The sequence below is a fragment of the Schistocerca cancellata genome, chromosome 8, assembly GCF_023864275.1.
Source record: "Schistocerca cancellata isolate TAMUIC-IGC-003103 chromosome 8, iqSchCanc2.1, whole genome shotgun sequence".
NCBI classification, from domain to species: domain Eukaryota; kingdom Metazoa; phylum Arthropoda; class Insecta; order Orthoptera; family Acrididae; genus Schistocerca; species Schistocerca cancellata.
The window spans coordinates 247,913,308-247,934,646 of record NC_064633.1 but is presented as its reverse complement, the minus strand read 5'-3'; positions in this window follow the sequence as shown (position 1 = coordinate 247,934,646).

The window sequence follows — 21,339 nt, the reverse complement described above, 5'->3', positions numbered from 1 at the left end:
TGTCCTTACGTTAGTTAGGTTTAAATAGTTCTAAGATCTAGGGGACTGATGACCTCAGAATTTGTCCCATAGTGCTCAGAGCCATTTGAACCATTTTTTACTATTCGTGACAGGTGCGCAAAGTTATTTCCAAAGACTTTTTATTGTACTGAAATAATCTTTTGTCACAAAGTACAAGGTAAGTGTTTTATTCGTATATATTTTGTGGGAAACTGTAATCGTGATGGAAGATTACATATCTGAATGCTTCACACAAGTGGTAGAAGAAAACGCTGCGTATTAACCAAACCCTGCGCCTCCTCTCCGTATTCTTCTATGACACGAGCATGGGTTTTCTCCTCCCATAACGCTACAGAGCTATTCCTAGCACAGCTGAAAATTGGCAACGTCTTCACAAACATTTGGCAACACTGTGACAGTGCAATCACTTCCCCATATGGTACTGAATTGACTCGCTAAATATACTTGATATTCCCTTTCCATTTGAATGACTCGTGATATGTAATCCTCATGTACTCTAAGCCAATGAGACAGCAAACTCAACTTATTGGCTAAAGAAATGCTGTTCTTCACGTAAGTGACAACTTGTATTATCTTTCACGATGCATTAAGAGGCTGAGCGACCAACAACCAACACCATGATGAGAGTGGCATGCTGGCAGCAGTGTGTCCATAGCCCCGTGGTACCGCCCGTGTCTTTTTTTTTTTTTTTTTTTTGGCTGCGAATTTCCAGAAAAAACTCTGAAACGCAATCAGGAGAAAACCTTTACACATCAAATCATCTTGGGAGCTCGACACAGTAAGTTGTGTTAATGGTCATAGATCTCAGCTTTCTGACTGCCTAGCTGCTTCACAATACGAGAACAATTGTTCTTCACTTAAGACTCACATACCAGGGTGAACCTCAGGAAAGGAACCTCTTGATTACTACATTGCCTCTATGCTAAATTTCCACAGTAGCAATTAGGAACTCTCTGCAGACATTTGCTAACAGCGGCTCTAGCAACTTACTTTTTCTCTGAGTAGCTTCAAATATGGGCATTTTTGTCGCCTTAAATCCAATTTAATATTTTAAATATCACTTTTGAACAGCGTTCACTTCTCCATTATTTAATGTATGGACCTCAAAACAAACAATTTGCCTTAGTAGCTATAGAGCAGGTTCTGAAAGGTATTGACACAATGTGTCACATCCATTTACCATAGGGAATCAAAGAAATAAACCAAACACATTACATTGCATTTACTCTTTGTGAATTGACTAACACATATGAATCCATGACAAAAATAAAGTATTCGAAGAATCTCCTGTGAAAGGAAGAAGAACAGGATGTGACACTTTAATTATAGCGCACTGGCTCAGAAACAATGTAATTAATTTCGTGTCACATTGGTGTATTGCATACTAGTGTAATAAAATACTCATCAAATAAAAACGGTTTTGTGCCTCCATTGCCACCGAGTGTGAAACACAAATCGTAGACATATTTAAGGGTCACCACCCAACAACATTAAAGCTTTTACACCGTCGAGAGTGAGGAGTGGAGCAGACGTTGTCGACAAAAGGCGAGGCAGCGCAGTGCCTCAGCCCCCGCCAGTAGGCAGCAAACGGGTCCCAAAGAACTCAGACGCATGCGGTGTTCAGAGGCAGATGGTTGGCCAAAAATCTCTCGCTATAATATTACTGAACCAAACTGTTATTACCAATGTGACAGAAAGAAAAATATATTGTAGATTTACTTGAATTATACTCATAGCTTCAACACTGAGAGGAAAGGGCGATAAAAGCTTTCTCGACGTGTGCTTTTAGTTACCAGACGTCGTATTAGATAGTTTCCCTTATAGGCAACAGTGATGTACTCTGACTGCAGTCAAGAGTTCCTCCGGGAAGTGTAGCAGTCTAAAATGTTGCCAGGTTGAGCATATTGCCGAACATAGAATTCAGAGGGGAGCACGACTGTATAGTCCACCTTGTGTGAACGACTCGGCGGTCACTTTTTTTCTCTGTTTCTACAACACATATTGCACTCTTAAGAACCAGAAGAATTAAAAATAACAAAATTAGTTTATGACAGCAACGTTAACTATAGTGTTCGAAGTATTCATTGTATTGTATACCTCTGTGTCGCCTTCCAATGCCCACTCAAGGAAGACAAGGATACACAGTCTAACTACAATATTATAAATACGCCTCAGTTTGTGGATGAACTCAGACTTAGGTTGATAATCATTTTGAATATTTAGCAGTGCTGTACCCATTGGTGTTAAACTCGTTTTCAACCAATGATTCCCACAGCTACAGGAACACTACTTGTGATACCTCTTAGACAAAATACTTACGCAGTGCTATCAGACGGAAAGAATAACCTGACACAAACTGTGGGAAGTTTGTTTTACAACCTTCGTACCTGGATAAAGAGCTTTTCCTATTTCAGATATCTGTGAAAATTGCTGTATAAGACGATTTAAGAAGAAACAAAAGTCCTTCAGCTACGCCAATGTTTAAAGAAATCGTCTTAACGGCACTAAATCGTGGTTTGTGAATCATTTACTGGCCGTACTCTGCCGCATTTTGCTGGTTAGAAGGCAAAAAGCTTAGTGACAAATTTCAGACAAGGAAAAGGGGGACAAAATGTCTCCCTCTGGAAGGTCATGATGTTTCTTTTAAATGATTACAAAATCAAGTAAAACGAACAGTGAGGTTGTCAGTATAAGCACATTACTGTTGTCAGTATGATGTTGCACCACCCAGGGCCTGTAATGATAAAGAGCCCGTATAGGTCAGGCATATTGTATACAGAAGTGGAAGAGAGAGCACCACTTAACTCTACAGTCTGTATGTATTCCATACACACAGAAATTACTGTTACAGTATACTTATGGAGCCCAATGAGTGAATTTCATATTTTCTGGTGAGAAAGAGCACTGGCAAACAGTCTTCGTTACATTAGCTTACTTAAACTGGTGTCACTCTGTGCTAGAACTTATGGTCAGCGACTAAGTGTAAGGACAATGAGTCCGACGCGGCTTTTGCAACTGTGAAATACTTTCCTACATTATAGAAGCGAATATTAAATTTGAACTAATATTGCAAAAGTTTTGAACATGGATAGCTTAGAATGAAAATCTTTCTGTCTAATGCATAGGAAAACGATTGATTTTCTAAAACATTCTCTGTCGTAAACAACTTGAAACAGGTCAGGTCGACCAAGTCATGTGGAAGAACTGACAGCGACGTATATCGGAAGGCAGTAAGATCCCTTGGCTTTTGGTTTGGCAGTATTCGACAGCCATTTCTAGGCGCAAGTAACTGAAGAAAGGCAGCGTGTTCTTGTTATCAAGTAATGTCTTCATCAATTACTTTAGTTTTAATGTAATCTACAAGTAATTGCTGATGTTTGATATTAACATGAAAAGAACTCCGTAGACAGGGATAGAACCTGTTCTTGGGTAACTACGTCTATAATGACCAAAAGGCCTTACATGATCTTCAAGCACATGTGTTCCAGCAGCGGTATGAAGAAAATGATAGAAATAATGACGGTAATAATCGAATTATCCGGTAAATTCACACTTCACAGCGGGTTTTCTCGAACTAAGAAATTTCCTGAATTAGTGAAAATTTCAGAATGGCTTCACATCGACGCTATGATGCCTATAAGAGTCTTTACATCCTGCTGACGTGAGAACAGCATAATCTCCGTGTCAGAATCTTGCTATCTTGCTTCTACTCGCATTTTTTCCACTGCAATTTTGTAAGCTAAGCACATCATCCGTTACAGCACACTCCTGGGGCTGGGAAATGTGGCCACAATGGTCAGGTGGAACGAACTACCACAAGTTCAATGCGTTGGTTCAGGCATTTACTTTTAAGAGGCACAAACAGATTTACTTTACCTCTGGTAACCTCAAGAGAAAGACGTTATAATCCAGAACATCACTTTCCTTCATTCCAAACTGGACAGAGCCGGTTTACTTTGGGAAATGACGTAGGCGGAGGTCATGGTAAACAGAAATACTGTTTCCAGTAAATTTACTTACATTAGAATTTTTTTTTATGAACGGGTAGCCGTTTAAAGGAACAGGGCTCTTATTTTACTTGTGCTTGATTGACCGAGAGACGTCGAAAAATTTGGTGCTGTACTGTAATTCGAATTTGTATCTCCTCTTTCAAGGATCTGAATCTCTCGGAACAGTATAGTTCAATTATTTCGTTCCTTTTTCCAAGACTGCAATCTTATCTGGGTTTCCTCCAAAGGTAAATATGTGGGTCAGATTCCCGATCCAGTACAAAAATGTTCATAATTTAGTTTCAAGCACTATCACGTACACACCGGCCTGCTAATGAAAATTAACGTGCATTTTTAATGTCTGTTCATGTGTTGCCAACAATTTCTGGTCAAACACGCACACATCTTACTGTTGGTGAGTAAGCAATTGATACTTAAGCTATATTCGTGGACGATAAAGAAGCATGAGAGAAGTGTGGTGCGATTGTCGTTCAGGCACAAAAATTTGTATCCTTATTTTAGATTCAAAAACGTAGCACCTGATAAGAAAATCCGATAAGTAACATTTGATTTTACTTAGTTAACAATCCGATTGCGTGTTGGGTTCGTATCTCCGTCACAGAACTTCACATCATGTGCTTCATCTTTAAATGCATGCACACTTTGTTACTTCTGAATGGAGGTATATCAGACATCTTTCGTGGTTAGTTAACAGGGATGAAAGGGTCTTGATAGGAGTCCCGGTTTATTACAGAAACTGTCGTCTTTTATTTTCAAGTTTAGATTTGGTTACTGATAGTGGCGAAAATTTCAGTAATTCATGACTTTTCACGGTTAGTCAGCAATATGATATGATTAGATTAGATTAATACTTGTTCCTTCGATCATGAATATGACATTTCGTAATGATGTGGAACGTGTCATTATAATGAAAGAATTCTTTACATACCAGTATTCAATTTCTTTACAACAATTTATTACCCTCTCTCTCATTCTTTTTTATTTTTATCTCTCTCACTCTCTCTCTCTCCCTCTCTCTCTCTCTCTCTCTCTCTCTCTCTCTGTCTCACACACACACACACACACACACACACACACACACACACACACATATTCTCTTTTTATTTTTATTTGTTTGTTGTGCTCGACTATTGGCGAGGCACGAAAACGTGCGTGAATTACTTTCTTAGTTTTGAGTACAGCTACGAAAGAAATATGAAAACAAATATGAGAGTAACTAATTTATGATTGTTAATTTTCAGTTAGTTCTGACTATTATTAGCAACTACGCTCCAGTCCCTAAACCTAGTTACAGTAATGCGAAACAGATGCATTACGTATTCCAGGCCGTAGCAGCCGCAACTTTGAGACGCAAGATATGCTGACTTTCCGACCTGCTGTAGGATCACATCCGTTCGTCTTCTTCCTGTTCTTACTGCAACTGATATTTGGCAACAAAGCAAGATATGTTTGGCAACTCTGTGATCTAAAAGTTACTTCCTGGTGTGCACGGAATTAAGCCTCAAAGTTCACTTGATTTTTCCTGTCATTTCCTTTGAATAATCTGAGTTATTATGGCTTGATGTGTAACAAAAGATTGTAAATTTACGGTTTTCAGCCCAGGAAAGTCGTTGCACGTGGAATAGCGTTTAAATAGTGTTTAACGAGTTTTAGACACTATTGGCCTCGTGAGAGGAAGGCACATCCCATACCTTTCTCGCTAGCTGTGTGGTAACGTGCTGACCTGTGGAAAAGCGTCTGTTCTGGTTCGCAGTTCCAGTCTCGCAGACAGTAACGTTTTTATCTCTTCTGTGGAAGAGCTACAAGCAGTCAGATCAAACATCGATAAGGAAATAGCAAGAAAGTACTTTCAGCTCATAGAGCAATGGTGAAAAACTTACAATGCTGCACAACGGGTAACGCCTCTTTCCGCTGCTGACAAGCAAATATTAGGTTTCTAGGAATACATAGCTTTATTTATGAAATGCCATATTTGCATACCGTTGAGTATAACACAGCATAATAATTAAACACAGACCCAATCGTAATCTAAGTGAGTAGTATTTTACTAATTCGTGCCGATAGAGACACGCTTGTGTACAGATACTCAGTTTTATTAAAACAGACTTTCGTCGTAAGGTTATCGTGGGTAGTTTCATTTCATTTCTTATAATACAGTGCACAATATTCGTAAGGTTTCTTTTAGTATTGTTGAAACAATACGAAACATGAGAGAGGATATATGCGAACTCTCTGATGTTATCTATAACAGTCTGATAATGCACATGCAGTTTATTGATTACATGCATGTAGAAAACTTGTTCTGAGATAAAGCTGACAAACAAGGTTTGAAGAAGAATAAAATGCCACTGCCAGACGACAGATAATGGCACGATGCGCTCACCCCATACATAATACAAAAGCTTCGAGATGCATCTGTTGTCTGGCCGTCTATTAAACCTGAAAGTAACAAAATGTCGCAGAACGTTAGCCCTTTTTCCACATGGGACTATTTTCGGTTGAGACGTGAAGGGAATAATGTTCAAAGTTTCATTATATTGATAACGACAGCAGGCAGCAAAATTGCGTTTTTATAAATGTCGCAGCGAATGTAATAGAACTCACAACGTTTTATTTACGGTGCACGATACTTACCATTACGCCACTAGCTGACAAATAGCTACAGCGCCTCCTGAAGTCAACATAAGGTCCTACATAACTTCCGCATTCCAAAGTGATGTGAGATAATGCATATGGCCGGATCTAGATTTTTGAGAGACAGACAGTTACAGCTTTTCTTTTGCACTGCACGACGTTTTCAACAAACAGATAGCGCAGTAGAGTAGCTCAAATGGAAAGGAACACTTCCTATTTAAATTTCTGCATCCTACACTGTTGGCTGTTCTGTGTAGGTGGCAGTTACGTGATTTTATTTCGGTGATTACAAAATAGAATCGAATGTATGCACTGGGTAGCCATGGCAGCTAGTTCACGGCAATTCGGTCAACCAAGTAAATGAATGTACTGAACATGCTGCAAACCACTGCAGGGAGCTTGTGTGTCAGAATTCTCATCGAGTGTTCCGCAATGGTATTATGATAGAAAAACGACTTTCAGAGAAGAGGATTTGGTGGTCTGTTTGATTGATGATATGTTCATATGATGATGGTGTGGGTTCGATTCCAACTTCTGCCGATGATTTTTAATAGGGAGAGACGGATTCTATTCTCTTCTGGCTACGCCAAGTGAAGCAGGTGTAATGGCATTGTGGTCTGAAATTCACATTAGATATTATATTCCTTCTCTACCAAGAAGACGTTAGGTTGAACCGCAATAATGTCAGGAGTGGCGAAATGTGGGAACTCTATCACCAGTAACCTTTCTTATACTAGTTATTTATTTCTAGTCACCAAACAAACGCTATGTAGGGTCACAGGACACTTATTCCATCTTTTATCTAAGCTTCTGTATGTCGATGAAATTGGTTCTGAACTGGGGATGCAACTCAGACCGCTTTTAACGCGGAATTTGATCCCTTCGTGACAATACAGTTAGACTACAATTTGTTGTTTGTTCAAAACTGCAGATTCTTCAACATATCCACATATTGCGCGTGAATGGGTTCGAATCCTGGCCTGGCACTAAAGTTTTCATTATGTATTATCAAGCTCTAGCATGAGAACTCCTATCTGCTGGAGGATAATAATTTTGATTTTTAATGCATTTTCATTCGTTGTCAACACTAACGATATCTGACGTTTTTAACTCCCAGTGAGACACAGAACTATTTGAGAGATCACTGTAAGTTCAAGGATGTTAATCCGAGCTGCTGGTGGAGAAAAGTTCGGTAGGTGACGTATCTTTGTGTGTAGTCAACAACGACATGTGTAGAGTTCGATTCCCATGCAGCACTGAACTCTTCGTCATATTATTTCTAGTTCAAAAATGCTCACATGTCCCTGCTGCTGTAACAAACCCATATTTAACGTTCGTTTTCTCTAGAATATAACAGCGATAGGTACCGGGTTGGAGTCCCGCGAAGGAAAAAAAGAAATTTTTCGTCTCGTCATTTCAGTTAAAACATCTAGCTACTTCAGAGAAAATTCTATATGTCACAGTTGATTGTGTTTCGATAACGATCCGATGAGGTTCTGGGTTCGAATCCCTCTCCAACACAAAGCTTTACCTCACGGCATTTCAAGTAAGTTACTTGTGAAGAAGCAATATTTAACATCTCTCGTAGTTCGTTAACAGGGACAGTTGATGCTGGGTAGGAATTCGCGGCCGTTAAAAATGTTTACGTTATGTAATTTAAAGTTGATATTTGCTAACTGATAGTGTCTAAAATCGAGGTATATCACTCTCTGTGTGCCTATTCAGGAATGACTGTTAGTTTCCGTCAGTCACGAAATCATAGTCTTCATGACATGGGTTTGCATCCATACGTAGAAGGAGGCGGCTCGTCGTGCTATTCTCAACTAGCTACTTGTGAATAACTTAAATTTTTAATGTCATTTTGTGTTAAATAACAAGTACGGTATGTTATTTTGAAGAGGAAATCATGAATACGACGAACTTACAACGTGCATTACCTATCTGGCGTAATAATGAGAGTGGTAACATTTCAGGTATATCATTTATTGCAATAAATGTGAGCTTACAAGCCTTAATTAGAGTATTATCTGTGATAAAGTGTTCCCTGATATTTCTGGTATCGTGGTATTACATTACATCTTGAGTTATTGCGATACAGAGCAGTTTTTTCTAGTGATGACTTGTTGGAACCATTTTCAATACTCAAACGACTGTACCAAGGAGCGATTAGAGGATCTGCTAGACAGCTGTGTTATGCGGGTTGCATGCGAGTCAGGCGAAATGCAATTCAGATCTTTCGGATACTTTTGAGTATGACTGTACATCACTCTCTGCAAACGGTAAGAGAAGAGTCAGTTCCTTGTACTGCAAGTAGTAATCATTTAATTTTAATTATCATCTCGAAAAACAAAGCCCTTAAACACTGAAATATCGACGCCACTGTACCAAAGCACATCAATACAGGGGCCAAAGCCAATCTTGCAGTGGTTTGTTGTCTGCATCTGAAGGCCAAAAATGCTGCAACAAACCATTCTGAGTTGGTAGAAGAGTACGGCAAGAAGGCTCCATCACACGACTAAGAGGTTATTCGGCGCTGACACATCTAGTACGGTCAAACAGACCTGAACGACGAAGAATGAACTGAAGGATCATCTCTGTCTAAATGACCCGGAATCGCAGTGGAGGTGGAGACTTCGGTGGTCGACGGTTGTTAAACGGCTATAGAGACTTCCTTAAAGAAAATAAAAACTAGTTATGGATCAGTTTTCAAAATATTATATCATTTTCAACACGATTCCTATGGGTTCCACGACTGATCACACCCATTTAAACTGGTCGACCAAGAGCCTTGTTAAACTAATATTCATGGTTTTCTGCCCGCTTAATCGCCATGAAGTAGTGCTGGATAAAATACTACAACGGACCGAATCATTATCGTGCAAGGTTTAGGAACTGAGATTGTATGGTGCTAACAGATTGTGCTGATAAGTGGCGAACAGACATAGGAGAAAACCTCTTGACGAGGTTTCGGGTAGCTGTCCATGGGTGTGGCTTTTCTGCATGACAATGCCCCTACGAGTTTTAAACTGGACACAGCCATGCGTCCAGCTTATTTGGGCTATGAAATTTTTCCTCACCCCCATTTTATCCTCTCTCCGCGCCCGAAATGCGTGGCAGTTATTACCAAAATGACGGCGATGTGATTTTCGAAGTCTAATGACTCCTGTCAGACAAAATGTAGATTTCTACAACAATAGATCTATGCCAAGTCATTCACCGGTGGTTAAATAGTGTCTCACCTCTCGACGCGTAAGAACCATTCCCTCATGCTGACTTCCAACAACCACATAGCTCTTCCTCTGCTAAAAAGACCAGAAGATCTGTTGGAAGAATATGGCAAAATAATTAATAATCTTAAACTTCCCATCCACAAAGACATTATCAGTTTGAGGACAAACCGTCTTAGGTCCAGAAACATACCCCTGCCACTGGCCTAGCAGTATGCTCATAGCAACTTCACCATTGACAGCAAATGGCATGAAATCTGGATTACAGATGGTCCACCTGTAGTGCGATATCTTACTGATCCTTTACAGAGAGCAGCGGTCATGAACTACCACAGCTTGAGTGGATGAATGTAAATTTAATCTGAGCAGGACAAGAGTGTATATAAACTGCACAAATGGGGTAAGCAACCAAATCCAAACGGTGAGAGTCTCACACCGAACCAGACCATCCGGCACATTGTCGAGAGTGAAAACTGAGAGGTTACCTTGGTGACCCAAACGACAGCAGCAACGCCTAACCAGATAAAAAGATTGGACGTAAGAATATAACACCAGTTTTTAATGTAGCATGTTACAGGTATTTATGTCTCTTTATGTATTTTTATGTGTTCTTGACTGTATTTCATCTGTAGTGCTATACGCTATGGATGAGTAGGAAGGGCATCCTTCGTCTTCACACTAGCGTTTATCCTTCCGAAAAAGGTAAGAAAATGAAACGCCTGCAACCGTTCTTATTATCTTTTTTATTGTTAAGCTACCACCTTCGGCGCTTCAATGCGCCAACATCAGGTCTTAGTTAATGCTGAAGGGTTTATCATGGTCCATGTATACTCTGAATCAGTGGCCAGCTTCACTGGTTGAGGCACAGTATCTCTAACTGTGATTCACATTTTGAATGTTTCTCCAGTCAGTTGGCAGTTGATGGTTGGAGTGCTGACATCACAGTCTGCGTAAACCAGCTACGTTGGCCACTGATGCAGCGTATGTATGGATGCTAATAACCCCATAAGGCTTGAAGGTTGTGAGCGCTGCAAGATCCATGAGCTATTTTATATTTACGTGACAAACCCTAATTCTAGGGCTATATTTTATTTTTGACACATGGATCTATGCCGACAATTGTAAAAACGGCGATGGTACATTACTCCTTACTAATGTAAAATTGTTACCTTGTGAAGAAAGCAAATTTATATTTGTCGAAACCTAGGTAAATTATTTCTTTATCCATTGCAACTGGTCGGCTGTTTATAATTTTATTACGTGAAACCGTTGCTCTTGTGCAGCTATGTTTAAAATATTAAACTTCAATGTAATATGAATGAACGTAGAAAACACCCATTTATGGAAAGTGTTCAAATTGTTGGCCAGTGTGGTCCAAAAAAAGCTCATAACGTTGACCGATCGTATCCAACACGTTCCTAGTAGTTGTAATTGGTATTTTGACACATTAGGTGCCAGTGGCTGCTTTCAACTCATTCATCGTAGGTGGTCTTGTGCTAAAATCATTGTTCACCATGTGCCTCCATACAAAATAATCCAAACACCCTTGTATGCGATTTTTTTTTTGTCGTGTGTGCATCTTGCTTGATGCCACTCCTAAAATTCAATTCTGCAGTCATGATCATCATCATTCAGAGCGTGGAGTTATCTAGGAATAAAATTCTTCTATTGGAGACCCTTGAAAAAGCAATGGAACTCCTGTGTCAATAGCCGCTTGCTGCACGGACTTTTTCTTGCGGATTGCTGAAAAATTCTTTTCTCTTTTGGGGCCTGTGGATGATCATGGTCTTCTGGAATGGTTCTTCTGTTCCTTCTTCCTCAAACTTGTATCGCAGACGAGATATTATGAGTTGCGTTTGTGCACCTCGTTGAAACCTCATACTGAGATGCCTTTGCACTTCAGTAACGTTATCAGTCTTCCAGTAGCACTTCAGAACGAACTTCCTTTGCTCGTGGTTTAGCCTCTCTTCAGCCATTTTTTAAGGCGTCACACTGGAGAAAGGAAAAAAGTATTGTAGATACATACTCTGAAAAAAATGTATACATCGTTTTGGATCACTATATTTTGAGAGGTGGTATTATGGACCAAAAAAAGAAAAAATATCAAGTAAGAATGCGCTCTAAAGTGGATACCTTAACAGCTATGAGCACTTGTTCATCTTCTACTGAAGTGCTCATGCTCTTAAGGCATGCACTCTAGAGCCTCTGTTTATTGGACATGTTTCCTTGTTTTGGTCGATACTACCACTTATCAAAATATGGAATGGAGAGAGACTGCAGTAGCAGAGATTCATTTCACAGTATCGAAGATGAGGAAGTGGTCATAGTTTTTAATCTATACGTCTTAAAGCTCAAGTTTACAGAGACTTTTTTGCTTCTGGTATCGTGTTTTTTCAACTGTATGCGTTTACGCCATTAATAATGATAGAGATTATATATGTAACTGGTGTACTGATCACTTTGCCATAAGTGTGGGTTACTGAGTGGTATGTTGGTGGATGATGTCTTTATGAGCAGTTAGCAGCAGCGAGGCACCAAAGGCCTTGCGACAGTGGTAACATCTGATCCTGTCAGATCATGAATTTAAGCGCTGTTGGGCTTGGCAAGCACTTGGATGGGTGACCGCCCTAGTCTGGCTGGCGCTGTTGGCAGGCGAGATGCATTCAGTCCTTGTGGGGACAATTGAGAAGTTACTTGTTTTGGAAGAAGTTTCTCCGGTCACGAAAGCTGATATCGGCCAGGAGGGCCGTGTGCTGAGCACGTTGCCCTGACACCTACGGCAGAGGAGGACATGGCGATATCACTGGGCCTTCTGAGGCCTGTTCGGACGGAGTTTAATTTGTTTAGCTGGTACTAGCCAGGCAAGAAGTAGCTAGTACCGACTTTACTCAGTGTTCGGTTTTAGACAAGTGAATATTTTCTTTTATAACAAGTTATTGTTGCCATAACTACTGGAGGCGAAAAACTGTGTACTGTAAAGTGTTACATGCAATTTCGTTTGCGCGAGGTGGGGCAGACTCAATTTTTTGTGTTATTTTGAGCCCCACAATAGCAGAAACTCCTGTCCTAATGCAACTCCTCCTAAATTGCTAGCTACATGGGTGATCTTTGTTTTGTGTGTTTCCTCTTTTAACGGTTAATACTAGTCTCTGAATTTGGCGCCCCGCCCGGTATTTGCCTAAACGAGTGTATGATTCCGCATTAAGACCACAATTCGGTTACGTGGTTTACCAGGCTAGGTCGTTAATTTTCCGCTTGGATTTGATCAAGGAGTACCTCACCTCCATATCTCACAAGCTAGGAAACTGCGTGTTACACTCTACTGGCTGTTCAATGTGCAAAGAGGGACTGTTTGTGGTACTGTCCACAGATCGCGGTGCCTTAGCAAAGTACGCAACACAAATCGATACCACAGACATTAGCTGGAGCTTGCTGCTATTCGGAACGACGTACTGGAGGCGCTCCTGAAGACCACACCTCCCTCTCAGCGACAGCAGCGCCGTTGCTCTGAGGTCACTATAGTGTTGAGCATGCAAGAGCTCATCCCAGTGGGACATCTCAGATACTGCAGTCAGCCTCATTGACTAGGATAATCGAATAGTTGAAGTTTAAGATTAACTTGTAATGTTGACAATGGTGAACATTGTAGCCCAAGAAAACAGTTTGTTAATTACTGCATCAAGTGATGCTTTGTTAGTCCATGACAATTGTAAATTATCTAATACTCCTGTGTCAAAGAAGTGTTTCATAGTGAGGTACATCTGTTATTCATTTGTAAGATGAAGTGAACTAATATTTCATCTGTTCGAGTATGATGAGCCTTGTCCCCGAATAGTCTAAGAACCTACACTTGTGGCCAGACGGAAGTACACTGACGGAAAAAAAAATATCATCACCAACAAGAAGTTGTGCGGCACAAACGAAAGTTGGTAGGCATATTTCCACATCCGAAAGATTATGCGTATTAGAATTTCGCCCCAGTCGTGTAAGAGTGCTGCTAGTGGAGCCACTATGCGGACGAGAAACAGGTTTGCTTTAAATCCAGGCTGTACAGGACGTGAGCGTTAGCTACCTTTAAGACTGGATGTTAGTCAAAAATGCCTCTAATGCGACAAACAAGCCATTAGCAGCACCTCACTGAGATCGAACGAGGTCGTGCAATAGCGCTGTGGTAGCCACTCCACGTAGCAGTGGTCAACAGTATGTACAGTCGCAAGAGGACTGGGCTCCAGATGACAACGTAGCACTAGAAAGAGAGAATACCATCGTGTTCGGTCTATGGCTCTGGCTCATCGTACTAGACCTGCAGCAGCAATTTGAGTAGCAGTTGGCACTATAGTGACACAATGAAATTTTCCAAACCGGTTACTTCAAGGACAGGTCTGAGTCACACTCCCTACTACAGCGGGCATTCCACTGACCCCAAACCAATGACATGTGCAAATTCAGTTGTGTCAAGTGAGAACTCAGTGAGGGCATAGTGGAGGCCTGTTGTGTTTTCTGGTGAAACCTGTTTTGTCTCAGTGCCAGTGATGGCCGTTTGTTGATTAGCAAATAGCCAGTTGAGGTTTGCAGCCAGCTCATCTGCGTGCTACACTCAGTGAACCTACACATGCAGTTATGGTCTGGGACGCGATTTCGTACGACGACAGGAGCACTCTCGTGGTTATCCCACACATCCTGATTGCAATTTTGTACATCACTCTGGTGACACGAACCGTTGTGCTCACATTCAGGGACAGCATTCCGTGGGAATGTTTTCCGACAGGATAACGCTCGCCCACTACCGCTGCCGTAACCTAACATCCTTTCTGAGTGAGAGTTAACATGTTGCCTTAGCCTGCTCGATCACCTAATCTGTCTCCAATCGAACACTATCGGACATCATCTGACGACAACTCCAGCGTCATCCACAAACGGCATTAACCTTCCAAGTATGGACCAACCAAGTGCAACAGGCGTGGAACACTATTCGACAAACCGATACCCGGCATCTGTACAATACATTCACGTTTATCTGTTTGCATTCAACACATTTTTTTTTTTTTTTTTTTTTTTTTGTCATCAGTCGTCTGACTGGTTTTTGATGCGGCCTGCCACGAATTCCTCTCCTGTACTAACTTCTTCATCTCAGAGTAGCACTTGCAACCTACTCCTCTATTATTTGGTGGATGTATTCCAATCTCTGTCTGCCTGTACAGTTTTTGCCCTTTATGGCTCCCTCTAGTACCATGGAAGTCATTCCCTCATGTCTTAACAGAGGTCCAATCCTGTCCCTCCTCCTTATCAGTGTTTTCCACATGTTCCTTTCCTCACCGATTCTGCGCAGAACCTCCTCATTCGTTACCTTATCAGTCCACCTGATTTTCAACACTCGTCTGTAGCGCCACATCTCAAATGCTTCGATTCTCTTCTGTCCCGGTTTTCCCACAGTCCATGTTTTACTACCATATAATGCTGTTCTAGAGACGTACATTCTCAGAAATTTCTTCCTCAAATTAAGGCCAATATTTGATATTAGTGGTCTTCTCTTGGCCAGGAATGTCCTTTTTGCCATTGCTAGTCTGCTTTTGATGTCCTCATTGTTCCGCCAATCGTTGGTTATTTTACTGCCTAAGTAGCAGAACTCCTTATGTTCATGTACTTTGTGACCATCGATCCTGATATTAAGTTTCTTTTCATCGATTTACACTCAATCCATACTCATTAGACTGTTCATTCTTTTCAGCAGATCATGTAATTCTTCTTCACTTTCACTCAAGATAGCAATGTCATCAGCGAATTTCACCTTTAATTTTAATTCCACTCTTCAACTTTTCTTTCATTTCAATCGTTGCTTCCTCGATTTACAGATTGAAAAGTAAGGGCGAAAGGCTACATCCTTGTCTTACGCCCTTTTTAATTCGAGCACTTCGTTCTTGGTCGTCCACTCTTATTTTTCCCCCTTGGTTGTTGTACATATTGTATATGACCCGTCTCTCCCTATAGTTTACCCCTACTTTTTTCAGAATTTCGAACATCTTGCGCCATTTTCCACGGGTGAACACTTTTTTCAGGTCAACATAACCTATGAACGTGTCTTGATTTTTCTTTAGTCTTGCTTCAATTATTAACAGTAACGTTATAATTGCCTCTCTCGTGCATTTAGATTTTCTAAAGCCAAACTGAATGCCATCTAGTGCATCCTCTATTTTCTTTTCCATTCTTTTATGTATTATTCTTGCAATCAACTTGGATGCATGAGCTGTTAAGCTTATTGTACGATAATTCTAGCACCTGTCAGCTCTTGCCGTCTTTAGGATTGTGTGGATGATGCTATTCCGAAAACCAAATGGTACGTCGCCACACCCCCACATTCTACAGACCAACGTGATTTGTCGTTTTGTTGCCACTTCCCCCAATGATTTTAGAAATTCTGATGGAATGTTATCTATTCCCTTTGCCTTATTTCATCTTAAGTCCTCTGAAGCTCTTTCAAATTCTGATTCTAATACTGGATCTATTATCTCTTCTGAATCGACTCCTGTTTCTTCTTCTGTTGCATCAGACAAATCTTCCCCTCATACAGGCTTTCAGTGTATTCTTTCCACCTATCCGGTCTGTCCTCTGCATTTAACAGTGGAATTCCCTTTGTGCTCTTAATGTTATCACCCTTCCCTTTAATGTCACCGAAGGTTGTTTTAACTTTCCTGTATGCTGAGTCTGTCCTTCCAACAATCATTTCCTTTTCGACGTCTTCACATTTTTCCTGCAGCCATTTTGTCTTAGCTTCCCTGCACTTCCAACTTATTTCATTACTCAGCGACTTGTATTTCTGTATTCCTCAGTTCCCCAGAACATATTTGCGCTTCCTCCTTTCATCGATCAATAGAAGTATTTCTTGTGTTACCAATGGTTTCTTTGCGCTTACTTTCTTTGTACCTGTTTTCCTTCCCAACTTCTGTAATGGCCCTTTTTAGACATGTCCATTCCTCTTCAACTGTACCGCATACTGAGCTATTCCTTATTGCTGTACCTACAGCCTTAGAGAACGTCAGCTGCATCTCGTCATTCCTCAGTACTTCCGTATCCCACTTCTTTGCGTATTGGTTCTTCTGACTATTGTCTTACACTTCAGCCTATTCTTCATCACTACTATATTGTGATCCAAGTGTATATCTGCTCCTGAGTACACCTTATAGTCCAGTATCTGATTTCGGAATCTTTGTCTGACAATGATGTAGTTTCCCTGAAATCTTCCCATCACTCGGTCTTTACCAAGCGTACCTCCTCCTCTTGTGATTCTTGAACATATTATTCGCTATTACTAGCTGAAACTTGTTGCAGAACTCAATTAGTCTTTCTCCTCTCTCATTCCTTGTCCAAAGCCCATATTCTCGTGTAACCTTTTCTTCCACTCCTTCCCCTACAACTGCATTCCAGTCCCCCATGACTATTAGATTTTCATCCCCCTTTATATACTGTATTACCCTTTCAATGTCCTCATACACTTTCTCTATCTTTTCATCTTCAGCTTGCGACGTCGGCATGTACACCTGAACTATCGTTGTCGGTGTTGGTCTGCAGTCGATTCTGATTAGAACAAACCTTCACTGAACGGTTTACAGTGACACACTCTCCGCCCTACCTACCTATTCATAACGAATCGTACTGCCGTTATACCATTTTCTGCTGTTGTTGATATTACTCTATACTCACCTGTCCAGAAATACTTGTCTTCTATCAACTTCACTTCTCTGACCCTTATTATATCTACATTGAGCCTTTGCATTTCCTTCTGCAGGTTATCGGTTTCCCGACCACGTTCAAGCTTCTGACATTCCACTCCCCTACACGTAGAACGTTATCCTGTCATTGATTATACAATCTTTGTCTCATGGTAACCTTCCCCTTGGCTGTCGCCTCCTGGAGATCCGAATGGGGAACTATTCCGGATTCTTTTGCCAATGGAAAGAGCATCATTACACTTCTACAATTACAGGCCATATGTAATGTAGATGCACGTTACGTGTCTTTAATGCAGTGGTTTCGATTGCCTTTGCATCCTCATGTCGTTGATCATTGCTGATTCTTCCGCCTTTAGGGGCAGTTTCCCACCCCCATGATAAGAGAGCACCCTGAACCTCTGTCCCTCCTCCACCCTCTCTGACACGGCCGTTGGCAGAATGAGGGTGACTTCTTATGCTGGAAGTCTTCGGCCTCCAATGCTGATTATTAATCGAAATTTAAGCACCGCCGGGATTCTAAGCCGGGACTAAAAACGTTTTGATTATGAATCAGACACGCTACCCTTTCTTTTTTAATTCGTAGATCACAACGTTTATTTTTTTCTTTTTTTGTTCGTTGTTGTTCGTTGCGTTTGGTCTGGGCGGGCGTCAGAAGACATCCGTTCAAGTTGATCGTCGATTCCTTGTATATATTTATCTTATGGGACTTAACTGCTAAGGTCATCAGTCCCTAAGCTTACACACTACTTAACCTAAATTATCCTAAGGACAAACACACACACCCATGCCCGAGGGAGGACTCGAACCTCCGCCGGGACCAGCCGCACAGTCCGTGACTGCAGCGCATGAGACCGCTAGGCTAAACCCGCGCGTCGTTGATTGCTTTACTCTGTTTTTTTTTTTTTTTTTTTTGTTTGTTACAGAGAGCCACCGCCTCTCTGACCAAACAGACTGAGCTACCATGCCGGCGTTGATCTTATTTTGTTCTATATTGTTCGTTGAATTTGTTCGTGGCGGACGTCCGAAGGCACTCGTTCCGGTTGTTCGTTGATCCGTTCACTCAGTTCTTTTTTACAGATTGCAGCTAAACCCTCTGACCGAACGCGCCGAGCTACCGTGCCGGCATCCCCTAGACCACGGGTCCTTGTCGCAGTCGACATTGTGGCCGTTAATGTACCAGCATTTCACACTTGCAATGGTTTATCTCGTGCTTCCATTAACCTGTGATCTTGCAATGTTAATCACATAAACAAGTTACCTAGAGGAATAGCAACGAAATTTCGTTACTCTACGTAATTCTTTGGTGCTGCGATTTTCCAAGTGATAATTAGAACTTAATGGCTACTCCTTATTGTTGTTGTTGTGGTCTTCTTTCTTAAGACTGGTTTGATGCAGCTCTCCATGCTACTCTATCCTGTGCAAGCTTCTTCATGTCCCAGTACTTACTGCAACCTACACCCTTCTGAATCTGCTTAGTGTATTCATCTCTAGGTCTCCCTCTACGATTTTTACCCTTCAAGCTGTCCTCCAATACTAAATTGGTGATCCCTTGATGCCTCAGGACATGTCCTACCAACCGATCCCTTCTTCTAGTCAAGTTCTGCCACAAACTCCTCTTCTCCCAAATTCTATTCAATACCTCCTCATTAGTTAGGTGATCTACCCATCTAATCTTCAGCATTCTTCTGTAGCACCACATTTCAAAATCTTCTATTTTCCTCTTGTCCAAACTATTTATCGTTCATGTTTCTCTTCCATACATGGCTACACTCCATACAAATACTTTCAGAAACGACTTCCCGACACTTAAATTTATACTCGATGTTAACAAATGTCTCTTCTTCAGAAATGCTTTCCTTGCCATTGCCAGTCTACATTTTATATCCTCTCTACTTCGACCATCATCAGTTATTTTGCTCCCCAAATAGCAAAACTTCTTTACTATTTTAAGTGCCTCATTTCCTAGTCTAATTCCCTCAGCATCACCCGACTTAATTCGACTACATTCCATTATTCTCGTTTTGCTTTTGTTGATGTTCATCTTATATCCTCCTTTGAAGACACTGTCCATTCTGTTCAACTGCTCTTCCAAGTCCTTTGCTGTCTCTGAAAGAATTACAATGTCATCGGCGAACTACTTATATGCCAACACTATTACAGTGATCGTCACACGCTTTCTGCGCACAACGTCCAGCGAATTTCCGCCCTGCGTACCAAGAACTGGAAACTGGCGTCCCGTTAAATGATTACTGCCTTTACTTACTATGAAGTGAGAAAATGCACTCTATGTGGGTGTGTGGGTGGGTGTACACTCCTTTGAAGACACTGTCCATTCTGTTCAACTGCTCTTCCAAGTCCTTTGCTGTCTCTGACAGAATTACAATGTCATCGGCGAACTCCTTATATGCGAACACAATTACAGTGATCGTCACACGCTTTCTGCGCACAACGTCCAGCGAATTTCCGCCCTGCGTACCAAGAACTGGAAACTGGCGTCCCGTTAAATGATTACTGCCTTTACTTACTATGAAGTGAGAAAATGTACTCTGTGTGGGTGGGTGTACACATGCGTATAGTGCACACGATGGCGACTCTGCAGCGTTTGAACTCGTTAGATGAAACCTGTGTAACTGCGTAATGACCACTTAGAGGGAAATCCTGCCGGCTTAACGAGAAGCGCCGGTTGCGCACCTGTTATGCTATCGCGGTCGCGCCGCCGACGGCCGGACATTAATTTCCGAGTCGTGTCGTCGGTGGTGCGAGGACGCGTTTGTTCGGAACAATCGGCTTTGCCGGCCGCTGCAAACGCGACGGGGCGGCGGCGGCGGCACGGCAAACACGGGCCCTGTTGTGCACACACGGACCGGAAGCCGCGCGCGCTCATATCCGCCGCCAATGGACGCGCGAGCGCGCGCGCGATTCCACGCTGTTTGGCTTTGGAGGCCGTGGCGCCGGCCCCGCCGGTACCCAGCAGCAGTGGCGGCGGTGGCGGCGTGGGTGGTAGCGCGGGCAGCGGGCACTGCCCCTGTGGCCGGGCCTTCCGCCTGTCCGGTCGCAGGAGGCCCGCTGATATATGGCGGCCTGACGTGTGGCCGGCTGCACACGCTCCACTGCCGCATCTCGCACCGCGCACCGCCCAACCATCCGCGCCGCTATCGCCTGCTTCGAGGCTGATGAGCGTGCTGGCGCAACCTGTCGACGACTCCGCGTAAACTTTGTGGTACAGTTTCACTGTCTATCATCGAAGTGAAGTCGTGTGCGACAAACTAACAAAAAACCCTTTGAACCTGTACGAAACTTTACAGTACTGCCTATTAAAATTGCTACACCACGAAGATGACGTGTTACAGACGCGAAATATAACCAACAGGAAGAAGATGCTGTGATATGCAAATGATTAGCTTTTAACTGCATTCACACAAGGTTGGCGCCGGTGGCGAAACCTACAACGTGAAGAAAGTTTCCAACCCATTTCTCATACACAAACAGCAGTTGACCGGCGTTGCCTGGTGTAACGTTGTTGTGATGCCTCGTGTAAGAAGGAGAAATGCGTACCATCACATTTCCGACTTTGATAAAGGTCAGATCGTAACCTATCACGTTGGTCTAGATCCAATGACTGTTAGCAGAATATGAAATCGGTGGGTTCTGGAGTGTAATACGGAACGCCGTGCTGGATCCCAACGGCCTCGTATCACTAGCAGTCGAGATGACAGGCAT